Here is a 21,370-nt window from a genome sequence, read left to right on the forward strand (position 1 = left end):
TTTTGTTTATAACGGAATACGATGCAGTTTGCGGAAAATTAGGGGAGGCTGACATTATCGTGTTGTTAGAAAAATATAGTCTTTTGAATTTTGTTGATTTTCACGGAATTCAGTTTATTCTGTTTTATTTATCCGAAAGGGAAAAGTTTCTCCTGTCAGATGAGATAATAAGAATCTACATTTGAGAAAAAAAGTTCTAAGTTATTTAAAATTTAAATATTAGTCATTAATTATTACTATCCCAAATATTAAATATATATTGATTTAACTTTCATCATTTAGCGAAAAAGATTTGATATGGTAATATTTTGTGGAATTATAATTTTATTTTTTATACATTCATTTAGCCAATTATAATGTGTTTTTCTCAAGAATTAATTTTGGTACATGAAACTTTTTAAGTTGCAACCTGTAGCATAATGCTTCATTTAAAAGCTTTTACTGCTACATAAACATCTTTTTGCGTGTAACCCTTTTTCTTTTTCTTCTCCTCTAGCATTCTGAAGAATTTATGTGACTTTATAATGTATGAAATATAATTCAAAAGTATATTATAAAATTTTAGCATTAAAATTATATTTTTGTATAGTTATCATCAATATAAATATAAACAAAACATACTTATTTTAAAAAACACAACACTTCATTGTAATGTTTCAACAAAATTAATTTGAATTGTTTGTTTCTTCATAAGTCTAACAAGGGGACATCAGCGTCGACGAGAAACGGATTTTCCTGAAACTTGCACTGTTTAAAGATCACATATCTAAACTTAATTAGGCAAAGTAGTAGCGCGCGCTTCTCAAGATTTTCCGAGAAAATCGCGTTGGAAAATTGTCTTACTCGTTCATAAAGGGTTCGCGTTAACGAATGGTCAAGTAACAGAATGACTCAAGGCGTAATATCAAAGACTGGTGATCGGTGGGTTGATGGATCTAAACTCGTTTTAGTAAACATTAATTTTTGTTTTCTTTAAATTTATACATACCTACTTTAATTTTAAGCATAGGATTTATAAAATCTGCACTAATGAACAGTTATTTTTATTTTTTAAATAGAAAATACATATTCTTTTATTTGTGGGAATTGAGGAAAAGGTTGAGCATAAAAATAATATTAAATGTTGTATGTGCTGTATCATTACATATTCCCTTTATTAATTATTTGCTAGTATGACACGAGCCAGGATGATATTCATCATAAAAACACTGAAAACAATAATTCATACGGCACCTTGCACAGACTATGAACGAAGTTGGTACAGGCACACGTTTTTTTAAAAACGTCTTTTGGGAAACAAACTTCATTGGCATTCATAAATACTTCTCTAGTGTCGCAGAGTTTTGACGCAAACCACGCATATTGTAACATGTTTTTAAATATTGCAGAGGATAACTGGTGGTGTACAATTGAATGAATTTTGATACAGTCCTCCCTTGTATTTATTTTCCGTTTTTGTTAACACTAAATGTGAACAGGAAAAAACCGGCGAACATGCATAGAAAAAAAAATAAGGGACTCTCTTTCAGGGACAAGTACGAACTAATTACATCATGATTGAGGGTGCTTCATCCATTTGTTCTTTGTTAACTTTCTTTGAAAAAATTTACTGCGCATGTGTATCTCTTACGGTTTAGAACTGCGCAAGGGTCAAAGTATCCGTAAAATAATGGCAGATCCTGCACAACAAATTTTCTAACAAATCAAATTGATGCATTTTTAGAACGATACGGAGACTGTACCAAGCAATGGGAATAATATACCAACGTCAACGTGAACTCATCTTGCTGTATAAGTCGCGTGTCAGAGCGGTAAAGCTTAGTTAGTGTTTTGGTACAGTGCATTGTAAATGCCCTTTCTTGTCTTCCCCGTGCATAGCACGGGGCGTTCCACTAATATTAATAACAATAGTTTTTCGCTAATATCTCGAAAACAAAAGCTTTCCGCGAAATTTGTATATGAACAAAATTGTTCAGAATCATGTCCGTGATAAGATATTAAAAGCACACTAAAATCGAGAAAAGTGTATTTCAAAAGTTGCCGGTTTTTTGCAATAACAATACTTTGCAATTAGAAAATGAAAAATTTTTTGATAATGGTACCAATGGGGAGTCAGAACCTACCAGATGCAAAAGGTTTAGTTCCGATCGGTCCATCCAGCTAGGCGTAATCGGCGGGCATACATAGAAAAAAAAAAAAAAATTACTGATCGAGTTGAGTAACCTCCTCCTTTTTCGAAGTCGGTTAAAAAATAAAGATTGATTTTGATATACTTTATACATGGTTCGTAAATTCTTGAAATTTGTTTTAAAGTGAAAGGTTCAGTATGTTCGTAATTTTATTTAGCGGAGCAATATTTGCATGCAGAACACTGGTGAAAGAAACTTATAATCAGCTATTCATGAATATGTGCGTACCAGTAAAATTAAATAAGATTTAGCATTTTAAAATCTTTCCTTTATGAAACTTTCACTAATGTATAGTCAGACCGCGAACGGACTGTGCGGTTTTCGCTGCAGCGACGAAAACGGACGCGATTTGATTGGGGGGCTTTACTGCGCGACACTGCTGTGATTTCAAAGCAGTAAACCTCGTTTGAACAGCTAATGTTATAAAAAAAATTTTTTAAATGTTGCGTGATGTTACAGTAAGGCACAATTCTAACATGTTCCCAGATGTTTCCAACGGTGCGCGGTAGTGCAGTGCAGCAACGAAAACGCATGGTATGTTTCCGGTCTTACACGATCTTCTCTGTTTAAAAAATATAATTTTGAACTTTCAAAAGTAATATCAATATGAAAGCAACATTATACAAGCGTTTTATATTTAAAAAAAAGTATGTTTTATTGACATTTTGAGAGTCTTGCAAGAAATTGTAATTACAAAACACAATTCTGTTAATTATGATGTTTGCTATTTTATTTATGTTTAACAAAATAAAAGTATTTAAACTTTATGTAACATATATGCAATAGAATAAAACAATGAGCTTATATGTTTATAACATTTTTGATTAAAATAATATATAGTCATATTCTAATTTCAAATTTTATACAGGAATAAGAATGTTGACGTCTAATAGTACATGTACATATGTATAATACAACGTACGCAACGATGTGGACATACTTCTATATTTAATAAGAATAAATTAAAATCATAACATAATTTAATAGAAATAATTAATTTATACATATAATATCGAACGGTTACAGTATCCATTTTCTGGGAATTGTTCAATTACTTATGTAAAAAATACATTTTCCCTGCTGTGACTCTAAACTGGTGTATAAGAGCAAATCTAACTTCCATACGAAACATTAGAAATTCGGAAATTCAAAAGTCTAGAAATTTAGAAAATTTTTCAACTTAAAAATTTAGAGATTCTGAAATTTAAAAACGTAAAAACACGAAAATTTAGGAATTCGGAATTAAGAATTTTACAATCCTGGAATCTTACGGATTCAGCAGTTGGAAATTTTCGGTGGTTTTTCATTTCTATATCCGTAGATTACAAAATCTCAAAAGACTTAACCTATTTCCAAAAATCCCTACACATAAACGAGTTATATCTCTTAGTTCCCATATTTTTTGGCAAAGGAAGCCAAATTTGGACTTAATGGAACTTAAAGATTTCAGTCCATATTAATTCTCCATAAAAAAATAGTAATTTATTGTCAAGCGAATTAAAAGAAAATGTAAGGACACATATAACAAATACTATCCTACAATAAAATTTTCACTTCAACCTGCGTATCTTGTTATGTATTGCCGAAAGTGTTAATTTGTCAGAGTTAATGACTTTCGGAAGCGATATTTAATGTGTAAGTATAATTAACGCATAGTACACATGGCATCAGAAACAAGACTGCATAGCAGGAAAAAAGCGCGCGCGAATAGCGTCCTTACGCCATATAGCCAATAGTTCGCAACAAGGCCCACACTTATAGATGATACTAATATATGCGGAGCCGCGAATTACAAACATACGTTGTAACGTAATTATCAGTGATAATAATCATCATACTCTTAGCTGTTTCTGTTCGATAAGAAATAATAATAATTTCTTTCTTTCACACTCCTTGTATTCCGTTAAAATCTATCGCTATTATAAAACATTTAACACGAACGATTCTGCTTCGCGTGAACAGAACTTCTGGTATGAATGCTCCACCCTGTGCTGTCTGTCATTCTCTTTTTCTATCTACTCTGTCACAATATATCACCTATAGTGCCTGGAACGATATTTTTCGACATTTACTTTATCATCATCGCACAAAGATTTTTCTCACGTGATTTTGAATGCGGCACTGGATGAAAGTAGATCAGGCTTTTGTAGCGTCGCATCGGCAGCCGGTTCCAACGGGGCGCTTTTGTAACGAGCAATCGATAGTTACGACTTTTTAATACATCTGGCATCGATTTTTTCTGTTGGTCGAACGAGGGCCCGAGTCAGAAAGTTGTAGGCTATAGATGCATGAATCTCGGCCAAATCGGCTGGAATAAAATTCGATAGGAAACTCTGACTCCGTCCGGTTACGAAGCTTGAATTTCTGTTAATTTCTTGTTCTGCGATATATTGCAAGATATGCGTTCGACATTTGCCAGCAATTGTGAGGTAGTCTCATCGTCAGTAGTATCGCGATGCAATTGACGCATGGAATCCAATAAAATTTATTGGCAAACATTCACTATGTTATCGGGATAATTACAGAGCAGCCAGTGATTAATTAAATCTAGTTTGATGGGGGAAAGCTCGGATCGCTTAAAAAACATTGCACGTCGATGAATTCGTTTAGTCGACAGGGTGTTATATTCACGGGTATTTTATTTCACGGTGTGCGAAAATACGCGCCGCGCCGAGCCACGGCGTTTGCGTTATTCGCTTGCAGGCGGAAGCTTTAATTTATTGTACATTGAAATCTAATCTAGAAAATTACACGCTCGAAAGCCTTATAAAGAATAAACGCTTCGTTTAATGCGAAGTACTGATTGGCGCTGCACATAAACCACAGTTTAAGAATTTAATAGTTCGTTGCAAATATCTGTGTATTTGTTAAATATGTATTTCTTCAAAAATATACTTAATATAATAATTTGTAAATTCAGGTATATTGCATATAGTAAGTAGATATTGTCCTTTTGTTGCTTTTAAGTTGATTTAATCGTGTATAATATTATACGGCCTAATTCTGGAGACTAGGACAGATGATGGCTCATTTTTTAGTAAAATTAGGAAAAAATCATATGCTAATACGTACTAACTTTTATGATCTCGTTTCTAATACAATTGTACTTTATTTTTGAATGCAATTAATTTTTTTTATTCAGTCGATCCCTGTTATTAACCTGTGTATAAAGATACAAATTCGAGGTCGTTAAAATATCAACACTACATTAAATATTTTACATTTTATATCCCAAAGGAACGTTAAAATATCTCTTTGAATGTTTCACAATTGCACTCGAAACATTTTCTGATATGTTTTTTTATATTTTTCATTGCATGTTTCAGTCGATTTGCATTGACATTCGAACAGCTTGAATGCATTGAGCTGTTATCTTTGGGGTTGTCTGAAAGATGAAGCGAATATACGTTCTTTTTTTAAAGGAGCACATCAAAGTGCATTCTGCGAATATAAATGCAAATCAGTTAAAGCACATAATAACGGAAAATGCAATTATGGAACATTCGGACAGATATTTTAATATCTCGTAAAGTATTGACATTTTGATAATAAAAGGATAATAAAAGAGATCGATTGGTTTAGCAGAAAAATTGGGTTTTATTAAACAATAAAGTGGATTTGCGTTTGACGGGTGAATAGCTGCATTCACTGAAATTTCTAGATAGTCAAATTCCTAGATTCCCGTATGCATAAACCTCATATCTGATATTCTAAGATGTAGAAATTCCTATCACAAATTTTTGAATCTCAAAAAAAAACTCAACTAATCGTGGGTGATCACTTCCTCCTTAATTGTTATATTTTTTCTGAAAAAGCAGACTTACACTTGACATTATATGTGTATCGTCGAAATCTTTCCAACATGGAGATATTTCGCGTTTCAAATAATTGTTTGGATATGTTTGAGAAGGAGGGTGAATAAAAAGTAAATTAGATGAAATTGAGTCTAAAACATAGTAATAGTATATTGACTCGAATCATACAATTTTGGGGAAAAAGTTTTACAACATAAAAAACGCCTTCATATGTATATTTATTCGTCATTGAACGGTGGAAGTGTGAGCGGTTTATGTCTATAATGTGTATGAGTTATGTGTCATTATTTGATTGACGATTTACACAAACATTTATACAAACACTAAAGTGTGTTTTCTATTGACTCTAATAAATCAAGGCAACCTATTCGGGAAATGCAGTGTCTCACACAAATAGTGTTGTGCATGGCGTGTAAGGAGCGCAGTGTCTCCTTAATAATTCTACGTGATTTAGAAATGACAGAGACGGGATAGCGCGACTTACGATTGTATCACGATCTGGATTATAATCCGCACTGCACTAAACTATTCACAAAACTCTACGACGTACGATTCTTTTCAATTCCCGATTCGACCCACACTGCATTCAACAATCGACTATTCGTAAAGATCGCCCGAGAACCCGCACGTATCAGGGAATGGCGATTAAAAAAATTCTGTCTTTCGCTTGTTAAAGACTGCGAAACAAACAATGTACATACATATATTCGTTACACGATTTATAGCAAGCACGTGTTTTCGATGGGACCGTTTCGCACGAAATTTAACAGACAAAAGGTTCTTCGTTGACCTGTATTTTGAGGTATAGGGCTACTTATGGTGGTCTAGGCATCGATTCACTTAAATCCGTCATAAGTTTCTTTAGTCGCAACAAAAGTACGTTCGCGTTCGAACAATGTATATGTAATTAATAATATCATCGAAGATATTGATTAATAATACGGTTTGAACAGTATTAATAATAGCATTTAAAAATTAATAATGTTCACTCACCATTAAATAAACGATATAATCGTTGAAACATTCATCTTTTAAGTCGTAAACAAATTTTCGCATAACCCTTTTGAACAAATTCAATTTCCTCGAAACTTAGCAGAAAAATGAGGAACAGTTGTTAGAATTAAAAGAAGATATACCATTGTTGAATTATTAATATTTAGTTGTTTATTTTTGTCGAAAAACGCATCGAAAAAAAAGTTGTAATATTTACGGAATGCTCTAATAATTGATTTTTAACTGGGTATCTGTATTCAATCAGGATATAAAGAAAAAAGAACGCTGTAATTTTATTGGGCTTTCTATTTGAACAGAGAAACGTTCTACAAATAGATATGTACTTGCTGTTACAAATCGTTGTGCTGCAGGCAATCCAAGAGTAACGTTTATTGCTTGTCTGCCAACGTCCAGGATGTCGTCGCCTAGATGTTCTGTACCTTCAACTTTGAAACAATATCCTTCCTGAAATTGCAGAAATTTGAATTATTTTGAAGTTGCTGATAGTTCGAATGAGAATAATTCACGCACTTTCAATTTGTTATTAAGTCTAGAAATGTGTATATCAGACTATTACATATTACATAGACAATTTTGAAACACAGAAAGTCTAACATCATTCCATGTTATAAAAATTTCATAAAATATTATTATAAATCTGAGACTTATAGTTTAATAATGAATGATCACATGAACAATACATTAATATTCTTAATACAAATTGACTACTATTTCGTTTAAACAAATAAAAAATTTATAAATTACATTTTCTAATATTGTCCATTAAAAAATATCCAATTTTCAAATATCCATGTGTTACGAATTGAAATTGCAATTTTCGATTTGTTTTGTCTTCAAGAATCCACATTTCTTAGATTATACACTCTTCCTTTTAGAACAATGTAGGTAATAGAAGACTGTCCGTCATATTCAACATTCGATAATTTATGACGTAATAAATGGAAAATTCCACTTAAGAATATTATCACGTGGCGATTGAATATTAAAAGTTGTAAACTTGTTTATCTATTGTTTGCAAACACTTTTATGTTATCAAATTATGTTGTACTCTGTGTCTCAAAATTCATCATTTGATACGCAATAGCTTAACATCTACAAGTGAAACTACAATAATAATACATAACATAGCGAATTGGATAAAAAATAGAAACTAGTGCAAAGTGTGAGAATTTGAGGTAGAAGATATAGACAAGTTTCTGTTTGTAAATATGTTAAACGAAGTGAACTGTATATTTTAAAACTTTTTAAACACGTGGTCAAGGTAAATCAAGTTACAGTATACGTTTCTGCGGTGTATTAGCGAAATTATAACTTTTACTTGACCTTTTTAGGAAAATGATATTTAATATCCTTTAATCTAATATTAATCTCAAAAGTAACGAATAGAATGCACAATAATTTCATAGCTTGTAACTTTTTCGTAACTGCGTATATCTGTAACGTAAAACTAAAATTAAAATTAAAGGGTAGCCGTACCAACAAAAAATATGTTAAGATACGTACAGAATTTTAGAATTAAATTACTTTCATATGTTTTTCTTTTACTTATAATAGATTAATTGTACAAGAACATGTGAATAAAAACATGTACATAGTTAACAAATAGTATGATGATTTTGTTAATAAACAAAATAATTTAACTTAATATGATACTTGCATTTGCTTGATAAAAACTAGTTTCTGTAAACATACGTGGATTTACTTTGAAAATTTTGAAAATGCAAACTTTTCGGTTTAAGTTTTTTTTAAGTAGAGATTTTTAATGTAAAATTATTATTAACGTATGTTACAGAAAATATTTATACATAATTTGTAAAATGTTTAATAAATCTGTGTTTCATAATAATCAAGAATAAAACTTGGATTTCAGTGGCGAGGAGTATAAATAATATTATAACTTTTACGTAAATATAAATTAGTTACAGCGCTGTATATATGAGAGATCGATGGATAGATACTACATTTTAATTGGTTTGAATGTAAATTATACTTTTTTCTTTTCTTTCTCACATATTTGTTGATTTATAAAAATTTCGATTTATTCATATTTTTAGCATTCACATTTTGATTATACAATGCGGGCCAAATTATTATACTCAAACAAAAGAAACATATTTCATCTTTATCTTTAATCGATAGAATAGTAAAGATATTATTTAAATATTTTATATTAATGGTATATGTTATTTTCTCAATATATTGTATTTTTACAATATTATATATTTTGTTACAATGTATTATTATTTTTCAATAATACAAAGAATTCAATTATACAAAGAAGTATAATCACTTAATATTTCCTCATGCCGTCTTTTTTATTTACAATACTAAATGCATAAAGATTTAACAAGTACCATTGAAACCATGGTTTTCGTTCAACCACAAATAGAGACACGGAATCTGTTAAGCATTCTGTGCTTAACATAGATTTATATCCACACAAACGTTTTATTCTAGAAATGAGATTTATGTGTATATTACTCACAAGTTTGTCATATATTGTAGCTTATGAATATGTAAAGTCTCAATAACCGTTAAATTAATTAAAATCGTATCCTGTGATTTGTCTACCAACTGAATGTGCAAATTTGGATAAATTGCTTGATATTTTATTAGAGATTACCAACACATATTTCTTAAATAATTTAAAATAAATTATTTTGTTAAAAATCCGTTTGCACATATAAAGTTATTAATCAAAAACCTATAAATCGTTCATATTAACCACATGTGAAACATTGTTTCGAGTGCTACTACTACGGTGATATCAGAGTCATCCTTTAATAATAATTAGCCTCTTAACATACTTTGATGAGTCTGACTCGCACGTATAGTTCAAATGTCACGAAACCTACTCGAATTTTTAATGCGCTGTAATTTCAAGTTTAAGTTCAATTATGATTTGCATAGTCAAGAATTACTGAATACAAAATTAACGTAACATTTTAACTTTCTTTATTTATTCCAATATTGTAGCTGTAAATAGTTAGTACAAACTGACTCGTCTGACAACTAAGTCGTTTGCCAAGGAGTTGATTTGGTATAAGACTTATGGCAGAAATGTAATGTTTTTCAAGTTAGAAGCGATGTAAAAGTAGCAATTCACTGTCATGTAAAAATATACGTTAGCTGTAGCGAGGGAAATGTACATTACTCGTCCCCATTTTCGTCATCGTCATCCACGCGTCAGTTGTTTCCACCGGTCCTGATTGTAAGTGGGTCAAACTGGAAGCAGTGGCTTTACCAAAACTCCACTCCACGGGACGGCTAGGCAGACAGGATTCGGTAGACCGTCGGGGGCGGTACGTTTCTTCGAAAGAGGATCGGTTCTCGTATACATGTACGTGTACATACCGTGACCACTTACACGGAACATGGCCGATGACATAGCGTGGTCACAGTAGTCACTCCATCGTGCATGCATGAGACGCGATATGAATTGCAAATGCTGTAGTCCGCTGGTGGGGAAGTTGGGGTAGGTGGTACGTAATATTGGCCGATGCTCGTAGAATTGGTGTCTGAACGAGTAGTTTGTTGGACTGTGTCCGACAACCGCCTCCGTGTCTCCCTTTAAATTCAACGAAATAACTCGTAATATATCACGTGCCGAATTATCGATAGCAGCAGGAAAATTACAACGTTGCCCACGCATTGTTCCAATGTACGTTGTTAAATTATGCTAATTGAATATTTGTCATTGGAAACATTTGAAATGCAGTAAAGTGACGTCGCTCCAGTAATTGGTTACATTCTTTATGACCGGTGTACGTCACCCACGGTTCGGTGACAGCGCACTTGTGCAACTGGGCCGACGATTCTCGACTGAACATCGTAAGGGCGGCCACACACATTACAATTTGTCCTACGATTTACTTGTACACACATAAATTGCAATGCATGATCAGAGTAATCTGTGTGTGTGTTGAAGTAGTTCGGTTTTGCATGTGTATACCATTCAGTTTCAGACGAAAAATGAAATCATTGAAAAGTTTATTCTCATTAGGATTGAATTAGTGTCAAGCTTTTTACTGCAACATATGGTATGTTTATACAGTCACAAAAAATTTGGCTTTTCTAGGATGAATACAGCTAATCATGAGAGCGTTCCACATTCGAATTTTATGCATTTTTGGAAATTTGAAGATTTAAAGATGAATTAAGAAATTTGGAACATAGGAATTTGAGGACCATCTGATTTGGAGGTATTTGGATATGTAGATAATAAGGATTTAAGAATCTAGAATTGGTGGACATGGAAATTGGAGACAGTAAGGATTTGGATATGTATACAAATTTTGAGACATAAGAATTTGGAGATATTGTCAATTTGGAGATAAGAATTTGAGGATACAGGAATTCAGAGATATGAGAATTGGAGGACATAAGAATATGGAGATATAGAAATTTAGATATATAGGAATTTAGAGATATAAGAATAGGAATTTAGAAATGTACAAATCCGCGCCTTGAAAGGGTATAGCCGGATAAGGTAGTCAAATGTGCCCTTGAGTCGAATTAGAAACCCAACTCGTCAGTCGGTAGCATATCCAAAAAAAAAAACATCTCACACCAAGTTTCAACCCCCTATCTCATCCGTGGGGGTATTAAAAGGGAAAAAACGAAATTCTGGTTTTTGGTCTTTTTTGCCTATTTAATGTTCACGCGTTGGGTAAAATATTAATTATTTATAGCTGTTTTCGAAGGTTGTAAATCTTCGTCGACCCATGGCGTTTCCACAACTTGTTACGGAAGTGGAATTATATGTAGAGTTAGTATTATAGAGTAGAATTGATAGAGTGGCTCAGAGTCCTCCACACTGGTGTGCCCAGGTCAATGAAGGATGTAGATCATCATCCCACTAGTTGTAATAATTGTTGTGTGTTGCTGTAGTTGATAGTTACTGTGATTCGTAAGACTGAGTATATTTCAACAACGGTAGTTTTAAGACTGACTAAAGTAAGTATGTTTCAACGAAGTTAATCTGAGACTAACTAGTCGCCTCTAAACAGCCAGAAAAGAAAGCAATGAAGAAAGTTCAGGACGTGAAGGCGTTACCAAAAAGGGCCAATCAGGACAGATTGTTATTTGTGAAAAATACTGATTGGTGAGATGGTTCAGTGAAAGGGATTCTAAGATTTTTAGCCTTCACTCCAAGGTTGTAAATAAGGTGTCGTTAATAAGGTGACCCAAACAGTTAAGTGATTTGGGTCCTTCAAAGGAAGTAATAAATGGGCACCATGTGTTTATCATCGGAGTTCAAGCGCGTAGGCCCACTTTAGTGGGGTACACAGTTTAGGACCATAGAAATAAACTTCTTTAAGAAAAGGTATATTGGCATTTAGAAAGATGTGCTTTTCTGGCTTGTTAGAAAGCTATTGTTAATTGATAAGAACGTCAAGCTGTGGAGACGTCCATGTGGTCTTAGAGATCCATTTGAAATTGCAAGAGTGAAGCGCTCTTAGGTTTGACAAAACACCCATAAATATTACGTTAATAATATTCCGAGCAACTCGGAACATTTAATTTCGTACGTAATTTTCGTTAAATAAGTAATATCCATTGTTCTATAATTAGAATTAAAAAAATTAACAATTTAAAGAAAAAAAAAAGGAAAAAGAATATAAGTTCAGGTGGGATCGAACCCGCGCCAAAAAAAAGTATGCAGCAGCTTACGAGTCAGACGCCTTAACCGCCTCGCCACCAATGTCGTCGCAAAACCTTCAAATATTTAAGTTTATATAGAACGTACCATAAAACTAATTAATTAAGTTAATTTCATTGTTGTAATCCATAAATCAATTATGTGAACGTGAATCCTCTTAAAATTACTTAATGCATCTTTTATGGGAAAATGACATAAAAATTCAAAGCAGAAGTTTGTTTTTCGCGCGAAAAAATCGGTTTTTGATTTTTTAAACTACGGCGCACCTCACCGAAAAATCTGAAAAAATTAGAGAATAATAGCTGTACTAATATCTAACTACCACATTAATATAAAAGTAGTGCTCCGACATCTTCACTAAAAAATCGCATTTTTTCGGATTTTTAGTCGGTTTTTGATTTTTCACGATTACAATTTGCGATCAAAAAATCTGAAAAAATTCTATAATATGCGCTACCTGGACCTCAATGTTTTAGAATTTTTTCAGAATTTTTGTACGAAATTAAATAGGCAAAAAAGACCAAAAACCGGAATTTCGTTTTTTTCCTTTTACTACCCACACGGATGAGATAGGGGGTTGAAACTTGGAGTGAGATGTTTTTTTTTGGATATGCTACCGACTGACGAGTTGGGTTTCTAATTCGACTCAAGGGCACGTTTGACTACCTTATCCGGCTATACGCTTTAGTAATATAATAATTTATATCTGTTGGCATTTGTGGATTAAGAGATTTATAGGCCTACTCACTTCGGGATCTTAGAATTTGAAAGATATGAAAATTTGAATATTTGAAAACTTGAACATTTAGAAATTCAAATATTTAAACATTTTCAAGTTTATACACTGCTGGTCAAAATTAACGCACCTCTTTCTTTAGCCATTTCTTTCTTACCGTTCTGTTGGAGGTAAGATTTTGAAATTTTGAGGATAAGCGGGCCCGTGGGTTATCTCAATGCTCCAGAAGTGCCATTGTTACCTGCCTCCCCCTTGCGGTATCGGCGACCTCTTGAATGCTAGGGGGTCGGAAAATTAACAAAAAAGGCTCTAAATTCGATCGAAAAAAAGAAAAAATCCAAAATTTCTTCCTAGAATGAGGTTCTTTAGGTTGCGGCCTTTCCAAAAATGCCCGGCCCAACCCCTTGCGACACCCCCAACCCCCTCCCTAATTTTCCGCCCCACCCAAAGGCGTGGTTTTTTCGAATCTGCTCAAACTTTTACCGAAACTTCCTCCCAACCCCAGTTATACCTGGTAAAAGTTTGGTCGCGTTGGCACCAACCCCTTGGTCACTACACGCTGTCAAAGGACCACCCCTTGCTGTATTTTCACTTTTTTCACAGTTAAATGTCAATTTTGGACCTGCAGTTCACGGAAAAACTTATTTCCGTGCCGACGGAATCGTTCCTATTGATGGTTTGGGCCTGGTGTGAAACCAACCCCCGCTGAGGCGGTTTCTACTCCCAATCCTCTCAATCCACCCCCGGGGATGGGCGGGTAAATTGGGTGCATGCGATCGATTGAGGGATCATTGGAGCATTTCTGTATAAATTTTCAAATCGATTACTCGAACCGTTCTCGCGCGATATGCAAAAATGTGGAAATTTTGAGATTTGCAACCCCACGTTCACCTAGCAACCACGACTTCTTGGGGGCAATTGGCATCCCGCGAATTGGCCTCTCATGAAGTTTGAACCCTCCTCTCTTCGATCTCACAAGGTGCAATCGCTCACATGATCCGTACAACCTCCAGCGGCGCCGCGAAGATACCCGGTCCAAAAAGAAACCAGCAAAATTGCTGGAAATGTGAACCAAAAGAGTTTCAAAAATTGTCTGTTATGTGTTGGCGTGTGGAATGCTGCAATTTTTCATTGAGTCTTTTTGAGTGGCTGGTAGTCCTATCGTTCCGAGCGCTTCCGGTTGACATTCCCACCGCTCGGAGATGTGCCCGAGGGTTTAATTTCCACCCGGGTGCGCCGCCGGCGCTCGCCTCGGCCGGCACGACGGTGACAGGGTATCTTCGTGGTTTAATATTTACCACTGCCGGGAATCTTTTCGTATATCTACCATGCAGAGCACCTACTATACATTTTTTAATACCGAAATATTTGTTTGATTTTACATAAGATCTCTAATGGCTAACTGAATAGGAGATTAGTTTTCGTATTCGAGATGACCGCTTCAGCAACTATAGAATGAGATTCTAATATTTGCGGTAACATTCAGTAATTTTTAATGTATTTTTGAAAATCATACACTAACACTAAAATTATATGTATAAAAAATTATATTTTCATTATAAAATATTCACTGCAACTTTTAAAATAAAAGGTCACTAACATATTCGACGATAACCTGAAATCGTACAAGTTTCAAAACTTCAACTCGATTGCGCCACGGGTTCCTGTTATCCAATCATGCTGAAACTTTGACATTATCATTTTTTCATCAAGTGTCAAAATTTTAGGGGTTGAGACGATGAGAAAATCGAAAAAAGAAATCGAACTCTATAGCTAAGGGCCACCCTAAGGCACAAGCATAAGGAAAACCTTTCTGAGCAATGTAATACAATAAAACAGGCTTGTCTACGAAATGCTCCAGGCTAGACCTGTCTACGAAATGCCCTCGAGTTTCAGGATACCATAGTTATTCCTCGAGATAAGCCTCAGGTCAGTGATGATAGAAATCATAACGTGAGTAGAAGAAGTCACCTACTTTATCGACTTTAAATTTTCTTTTTCATTCGTTCAACATTACCCCTGTTCAACACATATCAACCTAATTCGCCATTTCAGAATTGCCTATGTTTAACTGTTACTGTAACCGCTCGTACGAGGTTACTCGCGTCGCGAACTGATCGCACGGATTTTTTAACTCCGTGCCACGAGGTCGTAAATCTCGTGACTCGTTTGGCTACGATCCTTCGCGACGCACTGCTTTGCGGAATTAACTTTCGAGCAGTGATTCAAAGTGAGTCCGAACGATTGACTCCGGAAAATGGTTAAGTCCGTAACGTTGACTTATCGAAAGTTATGTTCTCTTCGAATGTGCGAGATGTTCTGTACGAATGATAGACAGGTTCTGTCGTACGATGCGTTCTGTCCTTAGCTCTCGATCGTGCGAGCTAAGGAGCCCTGGCGAAAGTTTTGGAAACACGCTGATTGGTCATCATTCGATTTTTGATTTTCCAATCAACGTGTCCCTTGACTTTCTCCCACCCTTCCGTTACGCCCTTAGCGCGTTTCTTTAGGAGGGTGGGACGGTTGGGACGGAGCGTACGTGAGAAATCTGCAAGTCCGGCAACGCCGGGGTTTTTCCTCTGGGTCTCAGGCCCGATGGCCGTAAAGTACCGTAACGAATGTACCGTCGAAATGACCCTTCAGAATTACCGTATTTATGACAGGAATTGGCTATCGAGGACGAAACGAAACTAAAAATTTAACGCTATTGTACGAAAAAAGGTAAATGAGTATTGCAGGAAGTAAGGAAAAAGTCTTTCTCAAAAATAGCCTTTGTCGCGGACCTATCATAAACTCTCCAAGCAGAATTCTCACGTACCGTGTTCCAACGGTTGGAACAGTTACATAAACTGAATCCATATATCACGATTCATATATCTACATTTTCATTGGCTCAATTCAGAATATAATTTAAAAAATAAATTTGCGAAATGTTCTGAGTATGTGTTCTAAAGACAAATTACAGACAACATTCACACTATCAAATTTGTATATTAGTGAATATATATTATAAAAGATTCTATTCGTTCGTCATCATATAAAAGATAGAAGAAAAATAAAATGTTGGTGTAGTGAAATTTCGGTATTTGTCAAAATTGGCGCTGTATTGATATATGCAACTCGGTAAACAGTTGTTCAAGCATTAAAATCTTATGCAGTTTTCTCTACTTCCTCTCATATGGAAGCAAGGCCTTAATACCATTAAACGATCCAATTGCTTTGATTAGATTTATCAAGAGGTCAATAAAAGATATGGTCTTAGTAACTGCTAAAATAAAATCGTTATGTAATGGACACTACGATCAAAACGTATAATTATTATTGAAGAAGACAACACTCGTTCAATATAATTTTATTGGAACTATTTTAGATTTTATTTTATTCTGGCTTGGGATGATTAAATTTACGGTGAACAGTTAATTATTTAAACTACGCTGGTGAAATAGATGGCAGCTGAGATGTAACTCTATGCAAGCGTAAAGGCCGATATGGTGCTCCGACCGGTATCTAGCATAGCGTGCTCAACTACACTATCTCAATTACATATTTATGCGGCAAAGCTGCATTGAAACGATAGCGAATCATGTAGTAGAGAAATGCGAATTTCTTAACCATGAAGTTTATTGAATTACCATGGCGATATGAGGATAACTCAAATTGGAGCGTTAACTCCCTTCAAACGATTGAGTCGTCTTGATGGCTTAACAAAATATGGCATTTTTAGAAATTTATTTGTAAGAGGCATAAACACTAATTCATTAAAATATTAAAATAGAGACGAAAATGCATGTGCCGGTTGTTGGAATTCAATCTTAGTATTTTAAGACCGTATTTTTATTTTACATAGAATGTTCTTGTATATGACCGTTACCGTTGCAGCGGTTTATTGTGGGCCAATTTGTACCTTCGAAATTTTTATATGTTTTTATATTTTTATTAAGGTCCAACATGATTTATTGTCCAACCGTTAGGTGACGAGCGACGGTGTAGTCGATTTTCTTCAGGTCAACTTTGACCTGAACTCGAACATTTTGTTAGGGGTAACATTTTGTTACCCCTTCTCAGAACATTTTTCAACCAATCTAATGGTTAATTTTGACAAGTCGCTCGTCTACCCCCAAATACATGCCAATCCCACTCCACATTTTTAGTTTTCGTGGAAAATACTCATGTTAGACAAAATAGATTTTCTCGCCAGCTCTTAACGAGTAAACATTCTTAAAAGTCCGTTACCACGCCGTGTGATTTCTTCTAAGTACAAAATAAAGTTTATCTTATACCTCCTACATCAGTTTGTTTATTCATATTATCGGAGTAGTGGTCACTGACACAATACGTAACCAGCTTGCGTATGCATTAAGTTGACGCGCAGCACAAAACATTTCACCGGTGATTATGAAAGTAGTCTAAGTCAAGATTCTAAAACGATTGAATTTTTCATTAACCCTTTCGCTACGGTGATTTTTTCTGAGAAATGTGATTATGGTCTTATTTATTATAATAAAAAGTCAGATATTCTTATTTATAAAAAGCAAAGCTAAAGCCTTTCTATACAGTTTTTTATCCTTCCTTTATGTACAAAGGATAATACAAATGACAAATGTTATAACACGCCGTCATAACTCTTTTTCATAAAAACTTTTTAATCGCTAGGAAAAAACTCTGTTGGTATAAAAGTGGGCGCCTATAGGTGCTCTCAGTAATACAAACACAAAATTTCTAAGCGCCTATAGGCGCCCACAGTAGCCAAGGGGTTAATCACACTATTCTCAAGTAAAATATAATTCAAACTTTGTTCAATTATAGCTGAAAGGTTTGATTCTTTTGAAATCTTGGAAACTTAGACAATTTTCATAATCATTAGCACATACATTTCCTTAATAACACTAATATATGTATTTCCCTAATCCAACAGCCAATTGGCGTTTCCATTTCCGTCAGTGATTATTATAGCTTTTCTTCTATTGCACCAATTTTCAAGTATATTATTCAGTTTATTTTAAAATGTAAGGATCTAGTGGAAAATCAAGTTATACCACCGTATGGAGCAGAATTTCACCTTTAAGAAACGCCCCAAAAAAGTTGCAACGTTGTTTTTTCACGATGTCAGAAAACAAAATCGCAACGCGGGTGACGAAATGACGACAGCAGTGCTCCGCGTCGCGTTGGAGCAGTCGTTCGATGTCCCTTCTACATGTATACATATTAACACGAGTCGCTTTACACGCTAGGGGCTCTACTCCCTCCCGTATGACACCTTCAGCTGCACTCATCTACTTCACGACCCGATTAGGCTTTTCTTGGCCACCTACCGGCTCAAGGTGCAAATGTTAAAGTTTGACAGTTTCTTTGGGGTTGTCAGGTGATTTTAGGGGAGGTCGATTCTATAGAAAAACGTTTGACCTGTGAATTTGTATACATGAGTCAGTCAGCGCAAAGGAAATTTTATAATAATAGTGACGCAAGTGCTTTAATAAAATGCATCAATTTGTTACAGTTATTATTATGACTGTTATTGTCGTTGTTGCTATTATTATTAATATTGATGTTATATTATTTATTGCTATGCTATCGGCTTATTTGTTATTATTAAATAATGGGGCCTAATAGAATTGTAAATCAAGACTGTAAAACTATGAACCCAATATATTCGTGCCAGGATTACATAAATCTTGTTATACACAAGTGACATTAACTAAATTCTTTACTTAAATTATGATATTTTACAAAAAGTTTTTTATATCATAGGATACATTACCTAGAAAAAGTGACCACTTTGAAAGTATATGTTAGATATTTTTTTAGAAAAGAGAACCGTTCCCAATTAAGGTGCTGGGGTAAGTGCCGAGAGGTCAAACTCAGTCCTCTCACCAAAGGCATCCTTGCCTCCCCACTACGTGGCCAGATCCTCAAGGAACAACGTCCCTATTCGACTAAGCAATTTAATAACAAACTATCCATTCTTTTCTACAATCTCAGAAACTAACAAAACACACAATCCTGCGACATCTGATGACCATACGACTCCAAGTCAATAGCCATCGCCTCACTTGGACTCTCATAAACAACCTTTCGCTCAGACTTCACGCAGTCTATCCCTGTCATAAATCGTTGAAAGGCAAAATAGTGCAGGCTAATTGCCCTCGATGACCCTCCAAAATACGTTGACGCTAACATATAAAATGTTATATAAATAATGAAAAGACTAGAACTATATCAATAAATAATATAACATCATAATTAATAATAATAGCAACAGCAACAAGAAAAGTAATAACAATAACTAATAAACTGATGCAGTTTATTAAAGCACTTGCAGCGTGTTAATATGTAGACGGGAACGGCCGCTTTGACGCACGCGAAGCACCACTGTTTTCACTTCATCACCCGCATTGCTATTGGGTTGTCGGAAAAGTCATTACGCATTTTTGCAAACAGATGGAGCTAATTAATTGCTGAGGTACTACACTCATTTTTTTCAATATTTTTTGTTGCCATGCGATAGTCGGTTGTTCTAGCTTCATTCTAGAAAAAAAAAATTGAGCGATTCGGTACAGTTTTAAAGATTTTATAGCTAGAGAAACATGGAGGACCGCAACGTGCATTTTCGCCACATTCTACTCTATTACTTCCGTAAAGCGAAGAACGCACGGCAGGTTTGTGCAAAACTACAGAAAGTTTACGGTGAAAGTGCTCTTACAGTACGTCAGTGTTAGCGGTAATTTAAAAAATTTCATGCTGGTGACTTTGACCTCAACGACACTCCTCGGTCAGGGAGGCCCATTGAAGTCGATGACGATCAAATCAAGGCATTGATCGAATCAAATAACCATTACACTATACGGGAAATTGCCGAAATGTTAGACATTCACCACTCAAGCGATCATGACCACCTAAAGAAGCTGGGATACATAAGCAGTGTGTACATAATGTACATAAGATGTGTGGGTTCCTTATGAGCTCAAAGAGGTTCATTTGACTGCGCGTATAAGCATCTGCGATACGCTTATCAAACGGCAGAAAAACGACCCTTTTTTGAAGCGGCTAATAACTGGTAATGAAAAATGGATTGTTTACAACAATATAGTGCGTAAACGGTCTTGGTCTCAACGTGATGCACTGCCTCAAACGAGATCGAAACCAGAGATCCACCACAGGAAGGTAATGCTCTCTGTGTGGTGGGATTTGAAAGGCATAGTGTTTTTCGAATTCCTATCAAGAAATCAAACGATCAATTCTGATATCTACTGCCGGTAATTAGAGAGTTTGAAAGAATCAATTGAACAAAAACGCCCAGAACTGGCCAATCGTAAAAGATTTATGTTCCACCCCGATAATGCGAGACCACAGACGAGTGTGGTCACCCGCCAAAAATTGCTGGAGCTTGGATGGGATGTGCTGCCATATCCACCTTATTCACTTGACCTTGCACCGTCAGATTTTCACCTGTTTCACGCTTTACAGAACTCTCTACGTGGTGTAACTTTTAATTCTAACGAAGCGGTGCATCAGCATCTTGTTCAGTTTTTTGCCAATAAAGACAACTCTTTCTTCGAATGAAGGATCATGAAGCTACCCGAAAGATGACAAAAGGTCATAAAACAAAACGGGCAATACATCATAGACTAATTTTTGCGCGGTATTTGAATGAAACATCATAAAACACATAGCATCGTCAAAAAAGCAACGTTGCAATTCTCTTTGGGTGTTTATTAAAGGTGAAAGTCTGCTATATCGCGTGGTCCGATTTTTCACTAGACCTTTACATTTTAAAATATGGAAACATTTGTGACCAATGTTTCCACAGTAATGGTTTGCATACGATGAATGCCGTCACTAGATTTTTCAAAATTTCATTTTTCAGCTATATTATTTAAACAATTTTGTTATAAACAATCAATATTTTTAATATGCTTAATTCACTTCACACAACTATCAATTGATGATAATAATT

At 34.7% G+C, this 21,370-nt stretch overlaps 1 protein-coding gene and 1 long non-coding RNA gene across 14 annotated transcripts in view; one reads left to right on the forward strand and one right to left on the reverse strand.

Annotated features, from left to right (window-relative positions):
* LOC100883744 (CUGBP Elav-like family member 1-A) overlaps positions 1-21,370 on the forward strand; it is a 1,238,863-nt gene that overhangs the window by 103,735 nt on the left and 1,113,758 nt on the right. The gene's annotated exons all lie outside the window — the stretch shown is intronic.
* The window catches only part of LOC143264527 (uncharacterized), a 91,780-nt gene continuing 77,664 nt past the window's right edge, over positions 7,255-21,370 (reverse strand). Inside the window, exon 3 of the long non-coding RNA XR_013038267.1 lies at positions 7,255-7,462. This is a non-coding gene — a long non-coding RNA (uncharacterized LOC143264527). The remainder of the gene's footprint in view (positions 7,463-21,370) is intronic.

Source organism: Megachile rotundata, chromosome 5, assembly GCF_050947335.1.
Source record: "Megachile rotundata isolate GNS110a chromosome 5, iyMegRotu1, whole genome shotgun sequence".
NCBI classification, from domain to species: Eukaryota; Metazoa; Arthropoda; class Insecta; order Hymenoptera; family Megachilidae; genus Megachile; species Megachile rotundata.